The following is a 23,329-nucleotide window of genomic DNA, read 5'->3' as shown; positions in this document are numbered from 1 at the left end:
CAAAACCAAAGAAACCAGTATAACGTCACAACAAATGCCACACATCCGTCTGCGCACCTCCCCCACCCAGGAGGGGGACGGAGGGGTCCCAGACCTCCGCGCCGGCAACTCTCCCCAGTTCAGAGGCCGAGTATCAAAAACGCGAAAAAACGCCGACCAGAGGGAGGGAGGGATGCCGGGGAGCCTCCGGGTCTCGCCCAGAAAATGGCGTTTCATCACATTCAACGCTGGTTTTCTGTGGAGAGCCCCTTCGGCTCCCCAGAGCTACCTAACCAAAGAAAAAGAAAAGAGGGACTTACCTGGGAGGCGGTTGTCACTTGCTCCTCAACTCGAAGTCGAGACAACTGGCTACAACCTGCGACCCAAGGCTACACACGCCCGAGAAGGGCCAGGAACATTAACACATACCGTGCGGCCAGGACCCTGTTCGATCTCCAAAAGCCCCATGCCCGAATGTCAGCCCAGGACATATTCCCCAAAACTGCAGCCAAAGCCGCGAACTTACGAATGTCATGGGCACGGGATAGACCACAGGCTGGCTGGACCAAATAATCCTGCAGACGCCCTGGGAGACCCGTACCCTGGAACAGGGAAGAAGGGAAACCGGGTCCACCCAAAGTGCGTCCCCTGCCATGAAGGCTGTGGCGTGCAGATAACGGCGAAGAGCTGCAACCGAACACAAAACATGATGCACCCCCGGCCGAACCAACCAAGCATCAACAACCCAAGGACCCCTTCGGAAAGCAGCAGACTCATTCTTCGCCAGAAAAGAAGAAGGCTGCAAATGAACGAAACGACCACCAGGACCGAAAGAGCAGAAACCCTTTTGCTGGAGGAAAGCATGAAACCCTTCAACCCAACCCCCAGTGGCCAATGCCAACAAGTAAAGAGCCTTAGAAAAACAGTCCTAAACCGAGGAGGCCACCACAAACCGAGGAGAAGACAGAAAAGAGAGCACCCGGTCCAACGACCAAGACGGCTCAGGCGGCGCATGAGCAGGCCGGAGGTGAAAAAACGCCCGAGAAAGCATGCGGAACGGAGCAGAAGTGACATCCACCCCAAAGGCAAGCTGCAGCGGCTCCGCCAGCGCCGCACAATACAAGGCGACAGTACTGTACAGTGGAACCTCTATTAACGAGTGGCTCTATTAACGAGTTTTTCCAGTAACGAGCAAGCCACTCGCAGCAAATTTGTCTCTATTGACGAGCTCGTCTCTATTAACGAGTGAAACCACATGGCGCTTCCTAGCGTCTCGCGGGTTCTCGCAAATTCTCGGACGCCTCTGACGCCAGTGTTGTTGTTGTATCTCACACGACAAGCATCCCTCTGGATTTATTTGCGCTTTTCTCTGTGTTTTTGTGGTTTGGTGACTGCAATTTGTAACGCACGATGTCGCCAAAGAAGCTGGTTGCTAAAGACAGTGTTGGCAAGGGGAAGAAAGCAACAATTACTGTTGAAGTGAAGAAGGAAATAATAGCAAAGCACGAGCGTGGTGTGCGTGTGGTTGATCTCGTCAGGGAGTATGGCAGGACCTCATCAACGATTTGTACCATTCTGAAGAGGAAGGAACAATTTAAGACGCTTGAGGTGGCTAAAGGAGTTACCAAGGTTAACAAGAAACGTCCACAAACCCTAGAAGAGGTTGAAAAGCTACTGCTAGTCTGGATGAATGAAAGGCAATTGCATGGCGATAGTGTCTCTGAAGCTCTTGTCTGTGCAAAGGCCAAGAAGTTGTATGTGGACCTTGTCAGGAAGACACCAGGTGCGTCGTCTGAAGAGGAGGAGATATTTAAGGCAAGCCGTGGATGGTTTGAGAAATTTAGGAAGAGAAGCGGTATCCACAGTGTTGTTCGACATGGGGAGGCTGCCAGCTCTGATAAAGCTGCTGCTGAGAAATTTGTACCAGAGTTCCAGGAATTTGTTGCTGAAAAGGAGTTCTTGCCCCAACAAGTTTTTAATTGTGACGAGACTGGCCTGTTTTGGAAGAAAATGACGAAGAGGACCTACATCACACAGGAGGAACAATCTTTGCCTGGCCACAAACCGATGAAGGATCGGCTTACTCTCGTCCTCTGCGCCAATGCAAGTGGCGATTGCAAGGTCAAGCCGCTGCTGGTCTACCACTCAGAAAATCCACGCGTGTTCAAGGCATGTAAAGTGTATAAGGCGCGACTGAATGTGATGTGGAGGTCCAATAAGAAATCCTGGGTCACGTGGATATTCTTCACTGAATGGATCAATGATGTTTTTGGCCCCTCAGTGAGGAAATATCTTGAAGAGAAACAGTTGCCACTCAAGGCCTTGCTTGTGCTTGATAATGCTCCTGCACATCCTCCACAGATGCGAGATGAATTGTATCCTGAAAATCAGTTCATCACCATCAAGTTCCTTCCTCCCAATACCACTCCACTCCTCCAACCTATGGACCAGAAAGTCATTGCAAACTTTAAGAAACTCTACATGAAGGCCTTGTTGGAGAGGTGTGTTGATGTGACCGACAATACAGGGCTGACCCTCAAAGAATTCTGGAAGAACCACTTTAATATCCTGGGTGCCTTACGTTTGATCGATAAGGCCTGGGAAGGAGTGACAAGGAGGACCCTTAACTCTGCTTGGCGTAACCTGTGGCCTGAGGGTGTCCCTGAGCGAGACTTTGAAGGTTTTGGTCCTGCACCTGCATCTGCATCTGCACCTGTGGAAGACCCGGAAGTGCATCTAGTGGATGATATTGTTGCTCTGGGGCAAACTTTGGGTCTGGAGTTGGATGCTGCTGATGTGCAGGAGTTAGTGGAGGAGCACAGTGAGGAACTGACCACTGAGGAACTCCTGGAACTTCAGAAGGAGATTAATCAAGAGGAGGCACAAGAGTTCTCATCAGGGGAGGAGGAGGTACGGGAGGATGCTGCTGCCTCTTCAAGTGAGATCAGGGATGTGCTAGGAATGTTTGAAAAGGTGACCGCATTCTTAGAAAAACATCACCCTGATCAAGCAGTGACAACCCGATGTGTGAACATGTTTAATGACAATTTACTGTCTCGTTTTAGGGACATCCTAAAACAAAGACAAAAGCAATTGTCAATAGAAAAGTTCTTTCCGAAAGTAGAGAAAAGAAGAGCCAGTGATAGTGAACCACAACCCGGTCCCAGTGGGGTGAAAATCCCAAGAAGAGAGAGCCCACCTGACTCAGAGGTGGATTCTCCTTCCACACCATAACCCCTCTCCTCCTTCCCACCTCCCCATCGTCTCCCTCAAGCCAGCAACGACTCTTCATAAGGTAAAGTAAATGTTAAAACAGTACAACAAAACATTTATAATTACATGTGCAGTATTACATTGACATTAAAAAATGTCATACAAGTATGGATGTTTTTGGGAGTGGAACAGATTAAATTTATTTCCTTTATTTTAAATGGGGAAATTTGTTTCCAAAGACGAGTTTTCCAGGTAACGAGCTCGGTGCCAGAACGGATTAAACTCGTTAATAGAGGTTCCACTGTATTTGGAATAAGATGACAGTCCTGAAACAACCAAGAGAGAAAGGACAAAACAACCCGATCAGAAATCGAAGACAACCTACATAAAGACAAAAATTGCCGAAAGAACCGCCAGGAAATGTCATACAGTACTGCTGTCTAGACAAAACTCGCAGGTGGGACACCATCAAAGAAGCCACGTGATCACCATACAAGTGGTGATACACCCGCATCAAAAAGACCAGATGCGAAGAGTGGAGGAAAAGGTCGAACCAGCCACGTACCGGACCAGACCAATCTGCTGAAAGAGGCAGAGTTGTGGGAAGACCCTCAGTTTCGGACATCGAGCAAGCTCTTGAAACCAGGGCTGGGCCGGTCACCAAGGAGCCAACAGAACTATTCTCCCATGGTAAGTCTCCAACCGAGCCAGAATCCGGAGCAACAACCGAGTTTGGTGGGAAGAGGTACAGGTAACTCCACCTCGACAAGTCCAGCCGAAAGACATCAACCCCGACGGCTTCGCAGTCTAGGAAGGGCGCAACATAAACTGGAAGACGCCTCGACCACTCCGATGCGAAGAGGTCCATCTCTGGGAGCCCGTACATCCAACAGAGCCAACTAAATGAGTTGGCGTCGCCCGTCCATTCCGTGGAAAGGGGAATGAATCGAGACAGGCCGTCCGCTAGGACGTTTGACACTCCTTGAACATGAACCGCCAGGAGAGCCAAACCTCAAGAACTCAGCAGACGAGTCACTCGAAGTGACCAGCCTCAAAGAACCAAGGACAGCATCGAACCCCCGCGGTTCAAGCAATGAACCTCCGGGGAGCAGTCCGAATGGAGTCGGATCGTTGCTCCTTGAGCGACCCGAATCCTCTGAAGCGAATCCCATACCGCCGCAAACTCCTGCTCCATGCTGTGCGCTTGACGGAAGAACGGACCCCACCGACCCTGGCCGGCTTGGTGAGCACTTGTCACAAAACCCCAGCCGAGAGACGAGGCATCCATGAACACATCGAGCGAGGGCTCAGGGAGGCGTCACGGCACAGAACTCCAAAAAACCCGCAGAGGAAGGCGGCGACGCAGCAACCGACGCAAGGTATCCGGATCCGAACCCATCGATCACTAGTGCGGCGGAAGGGACAACCCCGTAGAAACCAGAACATCCGCTGAAACCAGATCTGACCCGATGGGTAGACCATCACGGCGAAGTTCAGGCTCCCGCACCGTTGCTTGAACAACCTACATGTGACCCGGGTGCCCTCCAAAAACAGTCGAAGGTGGGACCGCAGACGTAACAGCGTCACAAGACGGAGAGACAAGAAAGCGGTCCGAGAGTCCCACACAAGACCCAGCCAAGTTCGAACCTGAGAGGGAACCAAATGGGACTTCTTCCAGTTCACCAAGAACCCGAACCCGGCGAGCAGGGAAAGAACCAAATCCCTGGTGAGTAGACACGCGAACTGCCTGGGAGCCCAAACCAGCCAGTCGTCGAGGTAAGCCAGAACCCGAACCCCTAACAGACGCAACTGGGCCCACATTAGGAAAGGTGTTCACACGCCCGGGTAAGGTGTGTGAACACTCGAGGTGCCAGATTCAAGCCAAATGGAAGGCAATGAAAGCGGTAAGCTTGTTGCCCCACAACAAAACCGAGCCAGTCCCTGAACCCCGGATGAATTGGGACGTGCCAATACGCGTCCTGGAGGTTCAGAGCAACCATCCAGGCACCCGGCGCCAAAAGCAGCTGGACCTGAGACAGAGTGGTCATTCGAAAAGAGGGGCAAAAGACCCAGGGATTCAGACGAGACAAGTCCAGTATGAATCGCAGATCCGCACAGTCAAGTTTCGGAACTGAAAACTGGCAGGAAACCCACTTGAGGGATGTTGTTGTTTTGACCACACCCAAGCGAACCCACTCCTGGATGACCTAACAGAGCAAAGAAGAGGCCTGCCCTACCAATCTCAACCCCCCCCCCCCAAAGGAGGAGGAGCGACTCAACGCCACCGCAGGCAGGAGGAAACGACCCGAAATGCCCTCGAATCATGGGACCAGACGAAAGCAAATAGCGCGAGCCTCCCCCCTATCGCCCCGTCAACGGGGCAACCAGTGAAAGGGCCGACGACCCCTACGAGAGCCCGACCGACGCTCAGAGTGATCACTGAGCCGACCACCTGCTTGATACCTGCTTGATGGGGTTCTGGGAGTTCTTCTACTCCCCAAGCCCAGCCCGAGACCAGGCTCGACTTGTGAGAGCTTGGTAAACCAGGCTGTTGCTTGGAGTGGCCCTCAGGCCCACATACCCACCACAGCCCAGCTGATCCGGAACTTCTCTTAGAAAACAGTCCAGTTTTCTCTTGAAGATGTCCATGATTGTTCTGGCAATATTTCTTATAGTCGCTGGGAGGACATTGAACAACCGCAGACCTCTGATGTTTATACAGTGTTCTCTGATTGTGCCTATGGCACCTCTGCTCTTCACTGGTTCAATCTTGCATTTTCTTCCATATTATTTACTCCAGTACGTTGTTATTTTGCTGTGTAGATTTGGGACCTGACCCTCCAGTATTTTCCATGTGTATATTATTTTGTATCTCTCTCTCTCTCTCGTCTCCTTTATAGAGAGTACATTTGGAGAGCTTTGAGACGATCCCAATAATTTAGGTGTTTTATTTCGTCTATGCGTGCCGTATATGTTCTCTGTAGTCCCTCTATTTCAGCAATCTCTCCTGCTCTGAAGGGGGAAGTGAGTACTGAGCAATACTCGAGACGAGACAACACAAGTGACTTGAAGAGTACAACCATTGTGATGGGATCCCTGGATTTGAAAGTTATCATAATCCATCCTATCATTTTTCTGACTGACACAATATTTGCTTGGTTATGCTCACGAAACGTTAGATCGTCGGACATCATTATTCCTAAATCATTGACATGCTGTTTTTCTACTGTGGGAAGATTTGTGTTTTGTACCCTGCATTATGTTTCAGACCCTCATTTTTGCCGTACCCGAGTACCTGAAATTTATCACTGTTAAACATCATGTTGTTATTTGCTGCCCAATCGAAAACTTTGTTGACATTTGCTTGTAATTTTTCAATGTCTTCAGCAGAGGTAATTTTCATGCTGATTTTTGTGTCACCTGCGAAGGATGATACGAAGCTGTGACTTGTATTTTTGTCTATATCTGATATGAGAATAAGGAAAAGCAGCGGTGCAAGGACTGTACCCTGTGGTACAGAGCTTTTAACTGCACTTGGACTAGATTTTATATGGTTGACCGTTACTCGCCGAGTCCTGTTTGACAGAAAACTGAGTATCCAGCGTCCTACTTTACCGGTTATTCACACTGACTTCATTTTGTGTGCTATCACGCCATGGTCACATTTATCGAAAACCTTTGCGAAGTCCGTGTATATCACATCAGCATTCTGTTTTTCTTCTAATGCCTCAGTGACTTTGTCGTAGTGCTCAAGTAGCTGTGAGAGGCACGATCTTCCCGCTCGAAATCCATGTTGGCCTGGGTTGTGAAGATCATTGGTCTCCATGAAATTGGTGACCTGACTCCTAATCACTCTCTCAAATACTTTTATGATGAGCGATGTTAGTGCAACTGGTCTATAATTCTTTGCCAATGCTTTGCTCCCTCCCTTGTGTAGAGGGGCTATGTCTGCTACTTTAAGTGCATCTGGTATCTCCCCCGTGTCCAAGCTCTTCCTCCACACTATACTGAGTGCCTGTGCTACCGGCACTTTGCATTTCTTTATAAATATTGAATGCCATGAGTCTGGACCTGGGGCCGAGTGCACGGGCATGTTTTTAATTTCTCTTTCAAAATTTAGTGCGCTCGTGTTGATATCAGTTATATTTACAGGGGTTTGAATATCCCGCATAAAGAAATTGTCTGGATCTTCCACTTTCATGTTGTTTATTGGAGTGCTAAACATGTTCTCATACTGCTTTTTTAGGATTTCACTAATTTCTTTGTCATCCTCTGTGTATGAACCTTCACTTGTATGAATAGGTCCAATACTGGCAGTGGTTTTTGCTTTTCATTTCGCATATGTGAAGAAATATTTTGGATTTTTCTTTATTTCCTGAATTGCTTTCTGTTCTAACTGCCTTTCTTCAGTTTCATATGAGTGTTTCAATTTCCACTCGATTTCTTCAATCTCCCTATTTAAATTATTCCTTCTTTGACGGGAAATTCGTGTCTGCATAAGCAGTTCCGTTATTTTTTTCCTGCGTTTATAGTGTCGTCTGCGTTCTCTTTCTACGTTGGATCTCTTTCTGGCTTTCCTCAAAGGAACATGTTTCAGACAGACTTGATACGCTTCCAAAGTCAGTTTTTCTGTTCCTTCTGTAGGACTTGTATTACTTAGAACAGTTTCCCATGGAATGTTTGTAAGTTCCCTGTTTATTATCTCCCAGTCTATCCTTTTATTATTAAAATTGAATTTACTGAATAGCCCCTCTTGCTTTATCAACGTTTTAGGTCTATTCTGAGTATTGATGGTCGTTTGCATTTCAATGAGCTTGCAATCTGAGTATGTGGTATCTGATATCGTAATGTCTCTGATAATGTCTTCATTGTTCGTAAAGACCAGATCTAAAATATTTTCATTTCTCGTTGGCTCCGATATCTGCTGATTGAGTGAAAATTTGTCACAGAATCTAAGTACAGTAGTTCTCTAATCTGTGGTTGGTTAGGTCCTGATAGATTTCCTGGTATAATATTATTGTTTGCTATTTTCCACCTGAGACTAGGCAAGTTGAAGTCACCTAGGAAGATAATATCAGGTATCGGGTTCTCCAAATTATCAAGGCTATTCTCTATTTTGTTTATCTGTTCTGTGAATTCCTCAGCCGTTGCAGCTGGCGGTTTGTATATTAGAATAATCACTAAATATATTTTCTCTATTTTTAATCCCAGTACATCTACCACCTCATTTGTAACGTTTAGGAGCTCCGAGAATACAAGGTCTTCCCTAATATACAGACCCACTCCTCCATGTGACCTAATTTTCCTATCACACCTGTATAGGTTATATCCTGAAATCCAGATCTCACTGTCTAACAATTCCCCTGCATGGGTTTCTGTGCAAGCTCCAAATACTGCATTTGACTCCGTGAGGAGGCCATTTATGAACTGTACTTTGTTGTTTGTTCTTGTTTTCAGTCCTTGTATGTTGGCAAAGATGAATGAGGTTACTCTATTAGTGATAGTTTGAATGGGAGACTTTTTCGGCAAGCCCATTATGCGTGGACATAATGAGTTTGTTCTGACCAGTACTGATTGTTGTAGGGCAGTTGCCTGTCGTAGTTGTAGTTCCCTTTCTGTGTGTAATTGTATCTGTAATTCTGGAATGCAAGTGGATCTGGCATCCAGTTCCATACACTCTCCATGCTCCTCCTCTTGAATTCTCTTTCGGTCTGGTATAAAAAATTGATAGTTTCCTCCAAATTCATTAACCTGATTGCCACTCTTTATGTAGCGTTCCGTGCCTTTCATGTGAAAGTGTGGGCAGCTGAGGTCATAGCATTTTCTGTCCTCCAGTGAGGTTTGGCACATGTCAGGATGGAAAAACCTACATATTGATCCAAATCGACACTCACCTTTCCTAAGCATAAACATTTTTTGGGATGTTGGTAACTGCATTCTAATCCTTTCTTATTACCTGAACTGCAGGCCATTCTGGCGTGTTTGGAGGAAGTACGTCATGACGACAAAAATGTTTTTGTATTTGTCGATAGCCGAGGAGCAGTTGATTCCTTAAACAGTCGAAACCCAGTCTTCATGTCCATAGTTGAGGATTGTAAGAAAAGGATAACTGAGATACAGCTGAAAGGTCATAGTGTGAAATTCATGTGGATTCCATCTCATGTTGGAATAGTGCTCAACGAGGTGGCGGATGACTTGGCCAAACGTGCCACATCAAAACCGCAAGTTGACATTGAATGTGAATTCACAATGAGACAAATTAGAAGCAAAATCAGAAATATTCAGGCACAGGCAGAAGTGGAGAGGAGAAGTATAATGTATGAGAGAAGTCAAACCATGCAACACTACATGTGAGTCAAAACACCCATTTCACTTATGGTAAAAGGAGAAATGCTTGGAGTGACTCTGTGTACATGCAGCTCAGGCTTGGGTACAAATATTACTGGGAATATGGGATAGGTGTTCATGATAATGACACGAAGTGTAAATTATGTGGTTTGTTAAGGTCTCACACCCTTGCCCATTATGTTCTTGATTGTCCGTTGATTAATGTATATAGAAACCCTGAGATAAGGAATGTTCCTGAACAAATAGCCTGGATGTGTCACAACGGAAAGGTTGATGACATTCTTGAGAGATATAAGAATTTTGAACCAAGACTAATATTTTGTTGAATGTCTCTTGCAAATTGTCTATACAGTATACCTAGGTCATAAAAGTATTTGTGTACGTCTGGTACCATACTACTTGTGTAAAGGTGGAAATGTAGATGTTTATCTCTCAGAATGTTTGGTAATATGTTTATTGTTTGTGATGTGTTTATATGTATGTATTAACACGATGTACTGCACGGGGTGAGAATAGCTTGAGCTACCTCATCCCTTTGTGTGTATTTTACCTCAATAAACTTATTTCAATTTCAATTTCTTATTACCAGCATATCTATGTCTGCATATAGGATTTCAAGTAAAACAGAAGTAAAACAGAAACAAGCAACACTTAGGGGGCAAACCAGAGGCTTAGGGCCCGTGCAGAAATATCCCTGAAAGAAAAAAAAAAAAAAAAAGTGCTGAGAGTTCATGCTGCGTGCATCAGGCTTGGTAGCTCACTCAATACTGAGGCCCCTCACACCCGGGAATTTGGCCCACAATTTTTTTTTTTAAATGGTGTCTGTTTACAAGAGCCCTGATAAAGATGTGGTGAACCCCGTGTTTCCGCGGGCCGTTTAAATCTTGCATAGTACTCCAATACATCATATGATGTGGAGCACAAGTTACTGCAAGTCACTGAACACATATGATGTGTTGCACACTTAAAGGGTTAAATTATAGCACTAGACACGAAAACAGTATTCACTCGATTTAACAGCCTATATGGGGCTGTACCCTGGTCGTTATTTCCAGGAGCTCCGGTATTTCCGAAGTTAAGTGTCTGTAGTTTTTCAAGTAACATTCAGGTAAGATATATTTTATACAGACAGCCACTGAGTCCACCACTCTAGTGCTTTCTACCCTGTGACATCACAGATTCACGGCACATTGTTTTGATTTGTCATGAGGCTGGAGTATTCTTTCCGTGACTTCGTTGGACATATCTGCACAATCAAGGAACATCCGTGCACCATGTTGGCTCCGAATGCACTCATTGTGTCAGTGATGGCCGGCTGGTGGGTGGATGGGCAGGCAGGCAGGGATGGAGAGGCTGAAATGTAGGCAGGCAGGAAGAGACTGGGAGGTAGGCCGGGAGGGAGAGGCAAAGAGGAAGGGAGGCAGGCAGGCAGAGCTTGGGAGGAAGGCAGGCAGAGGCTGGGTGGTAAGCAGGGAGGAAGAGAGGGGCAAGGAGGGAGGGAGGCAGGCAGAGCTTGGGAGGGAGGCAGACAGAGGCTGGGTGGTAAGCAGGGAGGAAGAGAGGCAAGGAGGGAGGGAGGCAGGCAGAGCTTGGGAGGGAGGCAGGCAGAGCTTTGGAGGGAGGCAGGCAGGCAGAGCTTGGGAGGGAGGCAGGCAGGCAGAGGTTGGGTGGTAGACAGAGAGGGAGAGGCAAGGAGGGAGAGGATGGAGGTGGATGGTAGGATGAAGATGGATGGAAGGATGGATTGATGGATGGATGGATGGAGGAAGGGAGGGAGGGAGGGAGAGAGAGAGGGATGGAGCGATGGATGTTGAGTTGAAACAGAGACAGCAAGTGTATGGGAAGTATGGGGGGGGGGCAGGGGGGCCAGGGGGGCAGGGGGGCCAGGGGGGCCGGGGTTGTCGGTGGTGGAGAAGGGACCAGCTCACTGATAGGCCTAACACACTTGGCCCAGTTAACCAGATGTTTCTTAAAACTTTGGATGGATGAAGGGATGGAAGGAAGGAGGGCAGGATGGAAGGAAGAATGGAGGGAGGGAAGAAGGGAGGGAAGGAAGAAGGGAGGGAAGGAAGAAGGGAGGGATGGAAGAAGGGAGGGATGGAAGAAGGGAGGGATGGAAGAAGGGAGGGATGGAAGAAGGGAGGGATGGAAGAAGGGAGGGAAGGAAGAAGGGAGGGATGGAAGAAGGGAGGGAGGGAAGAAGGGAGGGAGGGAAGAAGGGAGGGATGGAAGAAGGGAGGGATGGAAGAAGGGAGGGATGGAAGAAGGGAGGGATGGAAGAAGGGAGGGATGGAAGAAGGGAGGGATGGAAGAAGGGAGGGATGGAAGAAGGGAGGGAGGGAAGAAGGGAGGGAGGGAAGAAGGGAGGGAGGGAAGAAGGGAGGGAGGGAAGAAGGGAGGGAGGGAAGAAGGGAGGGATGGAAGAAGGGAGGGATGGAAGAAGGGAGGGATGGAAGAAGGGAGGGATGGAAGAAGGGAGGGAGGGAAGGGAGGGAGGGATGGAAGAAGGGAGGGATGGAAGAAGGGAGGGATGGAAGAAGGGAGGGATGGAAGAAGGGAGGGATGGAAGAAGGGAGGGATGGAAGAAGGGAGGGATGGAAGAAGGGAGGGATGGAAGAAGGGAGGGAGGGAAGAAGGGAGGGATGGAAGAAGGGAGGGATGGAAGAAGGGAGGGAGGGAAGAAGGGAGGGAGTAGATAAATAAGTAGATGGAGGGATAAATGTAGACCTTGCAACCATTCAATGGGAGACGGTCTTAAGCGACAAAACTCCCACACTGGGAATAGCTCAACTGACAGCTGAAGCTTACAAGGTCTGCTTGAAGCACGTGCCTGTGAGGAGGGGCAGAAAGAGGACCACTCTAGAAAGAGAACGCATACGACTGTACAGGAGAAGGAAAAAACTAACGGAAATGCTTCGGCAGATACAACTATCACAAGCAAGGAAAATAAACCTAAGCAGGGAGATTGAAGAAATAGAACAAACGTTGAAGCGATCATATGAGTCTGAGGAAATGGAATTGGAACAGAGAGCTATACAAGAGATAAGGAAAAATCCAAAATATTTTTTCACATACACAAAATCAAAATCAAAAACCTCAACCAGTATTGGACCGTTAATTACAAATGAAGGTTCGTACACAGAGGACAACAAAGAGATTAGTGAAATTCTAACAAGCCAGTATGAGGCTATGTTTAGCACACCAATAAACAACATGAAAGTTGATGACCCTGATAGCTTCTTTATGAATGACATTCAAGCTGCAGATAATATAACGGATATTACCACAAACTCGGAAGACTTTGAAAGAGAAATTGACAATATGCCTATGCACTCAGCTCCTGGGCCTGACTCATGGAATTCAATATTCATAAAGAAATGTAAAGTACCAGTAGCGAGAGCACTCAGCGTAATATGGAGAAAGAGCCTGGTTACAGGGGAGATACCAGCAGCACTTAAATCTGCAGATATAGCTCCGTTTCACAAGGGAGGGAGTAAAGCCTTGGCAAAAAATTATAGGCCTGTTGCACTAACATCACACATAATAAAAGTGTTTGAAAGAGTGATTAGGAATCAAATTTCTAGTTTTATGGAAAACAATGAATTGCACAATCCAGGACAACATGGATTTAGAGCGGGAAGATCCTGTCTGTCACAGTTACTCAACCACTATGACAAAATCACAGAAGCCCTAGAAGAAAAGCAAAATGCAGATGTTGTATACACAGACTTTGCAAAGGCGTTCGACAAATGTGACCATGGGGTGATAGCTCACAAAATGAGGTCAATGGGAATAACTTGAAAAGTAGGACGCCGGATACGCAATTTCCTGTTGAACAGAACACAAAGAGTAACAGTCAATCAGATAAAATCGAGTCCAAGCGATGTTAAAAGCTCTGTACCTCAAAGTACATGTACAGTCCTTGCACCGCTACTGTTCCTTATTCTCATATCTGATATAGACAAAAATACACGTCAGAGCTTCGTGTCGTTCTTTGCAGATGACACAAAAAACCAGCATTGAATGTAATGAAACGCCATTTTCTGGGCGAGACCCGGAGCTTTACCGGCTGATATGCTAATGTCAGACTTTGGCATCAGTCATGTGTATGGAGTTCTAGGGCCTACCGGGGACCACGGCCAGAACCTGGCCCCCTCAGAGAGGCAAGGGAAGCAATGGCCTATAGAAACCCCCGTGTGGTAGGAAGCATTCTATGTCTGCCATCGACCGGGTCAAGAATCCAGAAAGGTAAGCATTCCAAAACAAACCCCTATTCTGGTGAAAATTGCTACCTAAAGCCGAACTAGTGGATAGAACTCTTCAACAGAAAACAAGGAAACTAGTATGACGTCATACATCACCGCGCCGCTGTCTGCGCAGCTCCCCCCTCCCCGGGAGGGGGAAGGGGAAGCCCCAGACCTCCCACGCCAGCTATCCACCCATCAGTTCTGAGGCTGGATGTCAAAACACGCGAAAAACCGCCGACCGGAGGGAGGGAGGGTTGCCGGGGAGCCTCCGGGTCTCACCCAGAAAATGGTGTTTCATTACATTCAACGCTGGTTTTCTGGGGGAGCCCCGTCGGCTCACCGGAGCTAACTACCCACAGAGGAAGGTCAAAGGGACAGAAACGGGAGGCGGACACCACGCACCCCCTACGGAAGCGAGACAACTGGCAGCAAACGCCAACCCGAGGCGCCACAGCCCCGAAAAGTCCCGGGAACAACACGAGAACAACGAGCAGCAAGGCCCCCGCACGAACACCAAAAATCCATGCCCAAAAGACCACGTCGCCCAGATGGCAGCGAGAGCAGCGAAGCCACGAACGCCACAGGCATGAGGGAAGAACACAGGCAGCTTAGCCACAAGAACACGGCTGACCAACCGGGACACCATCACCCGCGAACCGGGAAGAACAGAACCGGATCGACGCAAAACGCGCTACGGACCCAAACGCTGTGGCACGCAAACAACAGCGGAGGGCCGCCACTGAACACAAAACACGACACACCCCCGGCCCGACCAACGAAGCATCAACAAACCCTGGACCCCTCCAGAATGCAGCAGCTCCACCCCGCGCCAGAAAAGATGGAGACTGCTGCCACCGAACAACTAAAACGCTAAAACCGAAGGAGCAAGAAAACTCAGCGACTCGACCCCCAGAGGCAAATGCCAAAAGGAAAGAGCCGACGAAAAAACACACCGGAACCGAAGGGGCACTACCAACCGAGGAGAAGACAGAGCACACTGACCAGAGACCAGGATGGTGCAAGCGGCGCACAAACAGGCCGGAGGTGAAACGACCCACAAGACAGTTTACTAACGGTGCAGAAGCAACAGCAAGACCAAAAGCAAGCTGAAGCGGCTCCGCCAGCGCCGCACGAAAAGAGGCGACAGTATGTGGCAAGACGACGGCCCCCAACCCCCACCAGAAAACCAAGCTAACAAGAGTAGCCACCTAAGAAGGGACAGGAAAAGGTAGGACCGCCAAAATACCCCATACTGCCGCCAAGAGAAGCACGCAGGTGGGACACCTACCACTAAGCCACCCGACCACCAACCGGAGGTGAGACCGCGAGGCAGAACATAAGCAGCCCCGACAAGGCCCCTCCGAGCCCAGGAAAAGGCGGAGCCGCGGGAAGATCTCGGGCGCATCCACCGAAACCCAAGCGGCACAAGGAGATGGAACGTCTGCCGAACAGAAAAACTCCCCAAAGCATGCAAGCCCGCCAGGAGTTCAGAAACGACGGGTCCGACGCGAGACATCGCAAGACCCTCCAAAAAATAAAAAAACGGCAGGGCAAGCTAGGAAACCAAAGAAGGCGGAAGGGTCGCCGCCAGAACAGTACCCGAACCAAGGGGTATGAACAACAGCAATAGACCGAGACAAGGAAGCACATCACAGGACACAGGCTGACAAACGCCTAAGAACACACGCAGAACACCCCTGCTGCAGAGGAGGCAGGAAGAAAGAGCAGAAGCACAAAAACCCCAGGAGAACAACCAGGGGTGGACAATCAGGCAGGGACAGAAAACCCCCACGCAATCTCCAGGCACAAAACAGCAGCAAAGTGCCACACCACAACCGGACACAGGCACAAGGACATGCCACCGTGAAACACGGTACCAATGCACACGTGCAGCAGCTGCAACAGGCACCACCACAACATGTAAATAGCAACTCCCTTCTGCAAAGGCAGAGAAACGGAGCAGGCAGACCCCAGACAGGGCCAACGGAGACACGACAAAACCCAGCAGGCCCAGAAACCTGCACCAGACGACCGACGGCGGAGAAACCCCGCTCGATACCTGCTGGATGGGGTACTAGGAGCTCTTTTACACCCCAAGCCCGGTCCAAGGCCAGGCTAGACCGGCCAGAGGGTGGCCCACCAGGCAGCTGCTAGCAGCGGCCCGCCGGCCCACATACCCCCACAACCAGGATGGGCCGGAACTGCTATACGAAAACAGGCTAGTGTGCCCTGGAAGTCCACGGACAAACCAGCAAGAAGGCTTATGCTCGCAAGTTGGTCGGGTAACAAGCACAGACCTCTGATGGTAATACAGTGTTCCCCAATTGTGCCAATAGCACCACTGCACTCCACTGGTACTATCCTGCAAGTTCTACCAGATAGGCGGGACCCAAGAGCCAGAGCTCAAATCCAGCAAGCACAGCCAGGAGCCTTACCAGGTGAGTACAGAACCAACCCTACAACCCCCACACCTCACAACATGAAAAAGGTGGGTCCCCTGAATGACTCCAGCATGGGTTGGACATGCATATGAGGGGGACAGGAAGGGTTGAAAAAGGGACAGTCACTGGTGTGCGAACGGTCTCAGTCGTACAAAAATATACCTAAATAAAGACAGGTATATAAACAACACCGCATCCAGCGCCCGGCCAAAAGACGCCAGACCGCAGAAACTCACCTGGCGAATGGTGGCACGAACTTGACACGACTCAACCGTGCCCAGAAGAACCTGGGAGCACAGCCAGGTAAAGACGCCAGAGCCGGACCCTGCCGGACCCGCAGGAGAGCAGGGAGAGGCAAAGGAGGCGGCCCACACCCATGACACAGGGAAAACCGCGTCGTCCTCCCCACAACTGGGAACCAGGACACCCCCGGAGCAAAGGGGCACATACCGCAGCCAGGGAGAAGAACAAGAGGCGAAGTACCATGGCAAAAAGGGCGCAAAACACCAGCACTGAAACACCGCCCAGACCAAAACAAACTCCACGGGGCATGCGCATGACACGCTGGCCGAACCGCACAACCCTCTCTGCGGGAAGGCGCCAACCAAGACTACTGCACTAGAAAAGTAGCCAAAAGAGGAAGCAGGAACAATAAAACCGGCCAAAGAAGCAAAGAGCCCAAAAAGGAACCCAACCGGGCGACAAGTAGCCCAACAGGGTGACACGTAGCCCAACAGAGCGACAAGTACCCCAACAGAGCGACAAGTAGCCCAACCGGCTCACAAGTAGCCCAACCGGGCTACAAGTAGCCCAAAACGGCGACAAGGACGAGGAGCAGACAGACGTTCCAGTAATGCGGGAAGTAGCGAAAAACCTTCCCGAACCCTCCAGAACATAGAAGTCAACACTAGTCCCGAAGGCACACAAAGGCACAGGCGCATCCGAGACCAAAAGTCACGTAGAACCTCATCGAACGGGGAAACATGACGAGAACACCGTCCCAAAAAAGGGGTGGGAAGAAACATCCACCCACAGGACGGAATCAACCGACTCAAAGGCCAAGGAACCGAGCTCGAGGAGGGGCCGACGCCCAACAGCACGTATGGCGAGTAGGGAGGGAAGACCCCACTCCACGTAACCACAAGACCCGCCTAGAGGGGGATAAAAAAAAACCACGGGGTCCAACGGGGCCAAGGCCCCCCAAGTCAGCCCCTCCCCAGCCCCGGGAACCTACACGACAGGCCCCGGGGCCGAGCCGTTTCCCCAAAGCCCCGGCCGTACCAGAAAACCGGGGCAGCGGTGAAAACACTAAGGAAGGGAGCCCACTGGCAGACTCATACAACACGGCTGGAGGAACAGGCTCAAATGCCCCCGTCACTACCCCGGAAGGGGAATTCCCCGAGACTGCCCGAGTCTCAACACCATCAAAAACCCCGCCCCAAACCTACAGATGGTAAGGAACCGGATGCAGGCAGGAAGGGTGATCCAGGGGAAAGACAAGGGGGCGTGGATGGAACCAAAGCAACCAACACCCCCAAGTCCTAAAACGAACTACAACGGGGCAGCCCCGGGGCTCCCGGGGAGGAAACCACGAGAACGTTGCCACCACCAAGGCTAAAGTGCAACGCCCCTGCTGCCCGCACCCGCTTTGTCAGCACAACTGGGTAACTGAGCCACAACGAGCAACCAAACTCGCAGAACTCCGGGTCGAAGGTGTCACCGACCCCACAGGCAGCAGACGGAGGCAAAAAAAGAGTCACCCAGAGACAAAGGGTGAGAGCAACCCTCAAACTCGCTGGAAGCGAGGGGGGGACTCTGGGGTCACATCCATCGGACCCGCGCGCCCCCAGGGGTTTCCCAGGGTCCCGAGCATTTACTATAAGAGGACTCGCGCTCAGGTAATCCCAGGCAGGGTACTGCTAACCGACACCAAAAGCTACCAAACAACTTTCCAAGAGCTGAACCCCCAGGACGTGTACACTCACGGGGACCTAGCAGGGGGTACCACCAGGAAATACTCAGAACACAAGGGACACAAGGGGCAAGAACGAAGGCAGACCCCCCCCACCAGGTAGATAAACAAAAAGAAAAAGAAAACCCCACAAGAGGACAGTGTACCCAAGCGGAACAGAGCCGGCCGCTATGATTGGTAAAGACAAGCTGCACAGCAAGTCGAGCCTGGCCTCGGGCCGGGCTTGGGGAGTAGAAGAACTCCCAGAACCCCATCAACCAGGTAACCAGGTATCAGTACCCTGCGCCCCACCAGTGCAAACACTGCCCCTTACTCTAAGGCGAACAAGGGAGACAGAACACCCGAGCACACAAAGAGCGGCCGAAAACCAAGCAGTAAACGGCCAAGCAGGAGCAGGACCCAAGGAACTTGTGGATGGCGGCCCCAAGCCCCAAGGGCAGTACTTACAGGGCACCTAGGGAAGGGAACCCTAGGCGCATGCAGCCCGAGTACTGGAGAATCACTCCCGGCTCATGCACCACCTAGAAAACAGACACCACACTCTAGGTACAGTGCTGAAACAACCACTGGAGCCAGAGCACATAACCGGTGCCTATAGCATCAGCCGAAGAACTGATGGGTGGATAGCTGGCATGGGAGGTCTGGGGCTCCCCCTTCCCCCTCCCGGGGATGGGGAAGCTGCGCAGACAGCGACGCGGTGACGTATGACGTCATACTAGTTTCCTTGTTTTCTGTTGGAGTTCTATCCACTAGTTTGGCTTAAGGTAGCAATTTTCACCAGAATAGGGGTTTGTTTTGGAATGCTTACCTTTCTGGATGCTTGACCCGGTCGATGGCAGACATAGAATGCTTCCTACCACATGGGGGTTTCTATAGGCCATTGCTCCCCTTGCCTCTCTGAGGGGGCCAGGTTCTGGCCGTGGTCCCCGGTAGGCCCTAGAACTCCATACACATGACTGATACCAAAGTCTGACATTAGCATATCAGCTCCGGGGAGCCGACGGGGCTCCCCCCAGAAATCAGCATGAAAATTACCTCTGCTGAAGACATTGAAAAACTACAAGCAGATGTCAACAAAGTTTTCGATTGGGCAGCAGGAAATAACATGATGTTTAACAGTGATAAATTTCAGGTACTCAGGTACGGCAAAAATGAGGATCCAAAACATAATACAGGGTACAAAAACCAATTGAATCTTCCCATAGTAGAAAAACAGCATGTCAAGGATTTGGTAATAATGATGTTTGACGATCTAATGTTTAGGGAGCATAACCAAGCAAATATCGCGTCAGCCAGAAAAATGATCGGATGGATTACGAGAACTTTCAAATCCAGGGATCCCATCACAATGGTTGTACTCTTCAAGTCACTTGTGTTGTCCCGTCTCAAGTACTGCTCAGTACTCACTTCCCCCTTCAGAGGAGGAGAGATTGCTGAAATAGAGGGAATACAGAGAACATATACGGCACGCATAGACGAGATAAAACACCTAAATTATTGGGATCTACTCTCTAGAAAGGAGATGAGAGAGATACCAAATAATATACACATGGAAAATACTGGAGGGCCAGGTCCCAAATCTACACAGTAAAATAACAACGTCCTGGAGTGAACGATACTGAAGAAAATGCAAGATTGAACCAGTGAAGAGCAGAGGTGCCATAGGCACAATCAGAGAGCACTGTATAAACATCAGAGGTCCACGGTTGTTCAACGTCCTCCCAGCGACTATAAGAAATATTGCCGGAACAACCGTGGACATCTTCAAGAGAAAACTGGACTGTTTTCTAAGAGAAGTTCCGGATCAGCCAGGCTGTGGTGGGCATGTGGGTCTGCGGGTCGCTCCAAGCAACAGCCTGGTGGACCAAACTCTCACAAGTCGAGCCTGGCCTCGGGCCGGGCTTGGGGCGTAGAAGAACTCCCAGAACCCCATCAAGCAGGTATCAAGCAGGGAGGGATGGAAGGAAGGAAGGAAGGAGGGATGGGAGGGAGGGATGGAGGGAGGGATGGAAGGAAGAAGGGATGGAAGGAAGAAGGGATGGAAGGAAAAAGGGATGGAAGGAAGAAGGGATGGAAGGAAGAAGGGATGGAAGGAAGGAGGGAGGGAGGGAGGGATGGAAGGAGGGTCGAAGGGATGAAGGGGAGGGATGAAGGGAAGGAAGGAGGGAGGAATGGATGGATGGATGGATGAAGGGATGGAGGGAGGGATGGAGGGGAGGGAGGGATGGATGGAGGGAGGGAGGGAGGGATGGAGGGATGGAGGGATGGAGGGAGGGAGGGAGTGATGGAGGGATGGAGGGAGGGAGGGAGGGATGGATGGATGGAGGGAGGGAGGGAGAGAGGGAGGGAGGGAGGGAGGGAGGGAGAGAGGGAGGGAGGGAGGGAGGGAGGGAGAGAGAGAGGGAGGGAGGGAGGGAGGGAGAGAGAGAGAGAGAGAGAGAGAGGGAGGAAGGGAGGGATGGAGGGAGGGGAAAAGAGGGAGGGGAGAAGAGGGAGGGGAGAAGAGGGAGGGAGAGGAGGGAGGGAGGGAGAGGAGGGAGGGAGGGAGAGGAGGGAGGGAGAGGAGGGAGAGAGAGGAGGGAGGGGAAAGGAGGGAGGGGAAAGGAGGGAGAGGAGGGAGGGAGAGGAGGGAGGGAGAGGAGGGAGGGAGAGGAGGGAGGGAGAGGAGGGAGGGAGAGGAGGGAGGGAGAGGAGGGAGGGAGAGGAAGGAGGGAGAGGAAGGAGGGAGAGGAAGGAGGGAGAGGAAGGAGGGAGGGAGAGGAGGGATGGAGGGAGAGGAGGGAGAGGAGGGAGGGAGAGGAGGGAGGGAGAGGAGGGAGAGGAGGGAGAGGAGGGAGGGAGAAGAGGGAGGGAGAAGAGGGAGAGAGAAGAGGGAGGGAGAAGAGGGAGGGAGAGGAGGGAGGGAGAGGAGGGAGGGAGAGGAGGGAGGGAGGGAGAGGAGGGAGGGAGAGGAGGGAGGGAGAGGAGGGAGGGAGAGGAGGGAGGGAGAAGAGGGAGGGAGAAGAGGGAGGGAGAAGAGGGAGGGAGAAGAGGGAGGGAGAAGAGGGAGGGAGAAGAGGGAGGGAGAAGAGGGAGGGAGAAGAGGGAGGGAGGGAGGGAGGGAGGGAGGGAGGGAGGGAGGGAGGGTGGGAAGGGAGGTAGGGAGGGAAGGGAGGTAGGGAAGGGAGGTAGGGAGGGAAGGGAGGGAGGGAGGGAGGGAGAGAAGGGAGGGAGGGAAGGAAGGGAGGGAGGGAGGGAAGGAAGGGAGGGAGGGAGGGAGGGAGGGAGGGAGGGAGGGAGGGAGGGAGGGAGGGAAGGGAGGTAGGGAGGGAGGGAGGGAGGGAGGGAGGGAGGGAGGGAGGGAGGGAGGGAGGGAGGGAGGGAGGGAGGGAGGGAGGGAGGGTAGGGAGGGTAGGGAGGGTAGGGAGGGAAGGGAGGTAGGGAAGGGAGGTAGGGAGGGAAGGGAGGTAGGGAGGGATGGATGGAGCAATGGATGTTGAGGTGAAGCAGAGACAGCGTGTGTATGGGAAGTATGGAGGGGGGGCGGTGGTGGGAAGGGACCGGCTCACTGATAGGCTTAACACACTTGACCCAGTTAACCAGATGTTTCTTAATTAAATTCTAGATATACATCATATATATTTTTGCTTACAGATTTTGTTTAGTAATATTATTAGGATAATAAAGTTATAAAATACTTGTTTCACGATTGCTTTATTGTATTAGATGGAGATTCTCCAGGCTGTCTCTGGCTGGCTGGCAGTCTACTGAGCCATTTACCAGAAGGGTCTTGGGGGGGGGGGGAGGGGGAACCAGGAAGTGAGGGGTGTGGAGGAGAGCAGGAGTGGGGGAGTGGGGGAGAGGTTCAGTGAGGGTGAGGGAGGGGACAATAGAGGTAGGCGGCCTGCTTGCCATGTGAGGACCCCCTGATGCCAAAACAAACCCAATACCGACCTTTGGTAATATCGACCGCCAGACTGTTATATGAGGCTCTAAATATTGGTCTCCCAAACCAGTCGTTATTACCGGCAGATCAGTATAAATGAGGCCGTTAAATTGAGTGGATACTAATGTATTGCACGGTTCCGGTTTTGTTACTGAAATCATCTACATATGTATTGGGCGATTTAAGGGTTAAAATTCATAACTAGCCCTCCACGGCAAAAAGAAAAAACAACATAATCAAACAACAACTATGCCACCTCCGACCCTCCCTGACCGCCACCCCACCACCTTGTTAGCGATCCCTATGGTACACAAAGAGTGACACGCGCCACTCTCCGAGTGAAAGGACACACTACATGTCTACACCGATAAAGGTAGACACCCACATACAAATACCCACATGACATTCCAAGACCCACCACACCCACACCCACATTTAAGAGACTCCTCACACCCAATCCTGACACCCACCACACCCACATTCAGAGACTTCCCACACACACCCACTCCTGATACCCACACCCATATTCCCTCCAGACACACTCACATCCACTCCAGGCATCTTCAAACACACACCCACTCCAGCCTCCCTGCTTGCCCTAAGACTCCCTCTTTCCCTCCTTGCCTGCCTCCCTCCCTCACCAGTTTGCCGAGAAATTTAAATAATGTCACACGTGAAACTAATCTAAATAATTGTGAAGGGCTGCATGAGTTATGGCAAGTGGTGTACAACGAGTCAGGCCGGGCTTTTCATTTTTTTTTCTCTCAGTGGTAAAGGTTCACATTTTATATTCGTCAGCAAGTCCACCCCTGGTCTTGGAAAGAATTTTAGGTTTAATAAGAGGGTTATCTACAGATGCGATCCATAAAATCTCGATTAGGGAGCACAGCTAAATTTAGCAATTTTGAATAGGGCAAGAATGTGAAAGTGGTCACACATACAGATTCAGGCACGAGAGAGCAGGGTATTTAGATTATTAAAAATACATAAAAACCAGGATGTCATGGAGGATTGGTTATCCTCAGATGATTTCGGGGCTTAATGTCCCCGCGGCCCAGTCCTCGACCAGGCCTCCTTTTTGTTACACATCCCCAGGAAGCAGCCTGTAGCAGCTGTCTGACTCCTAGGTACCAATTTACTGCTAGGTGAATCAGGGTGAAAGAAATTCTACCCATTTGTTTCCACCTCCAAAAGGGATCAAACC

The 23,329-nt window shown here is 50.5% G+C and overlaps 1 protein-coding gene across 5 annotated transcripts in view; it reads right to left on the bottom strand.

Annotated features, from left to right (window-relative positions):
• The window catches only part of LOC123767961 (uncharacterized), a 301,614-nt gene that overhangs the window by 225,606 nt on the left and 52,679 nt on the right, over window positions 1-23,329 (bottom strand). The window lies entirely within an intron of this gene.

Source organism: Procambarus clarkii, chromosome 58 (assembly GCF_040958095.1).
Source record: "Procambarus clarkii isolate CNS0578487 chromosome 58, FALCON_Pclarkii_2.0, whole genome shotgun sequence".
Lineage (NCBI taxonomy): Eukaryota > Metazoa > Arthropoda > Malacostraca > Decapoda > Cambaridae > Procambarus > Procambarus clarkii.
This window is presented reverse-complemented; position numbering and strand designations above follow the sequence as displayed.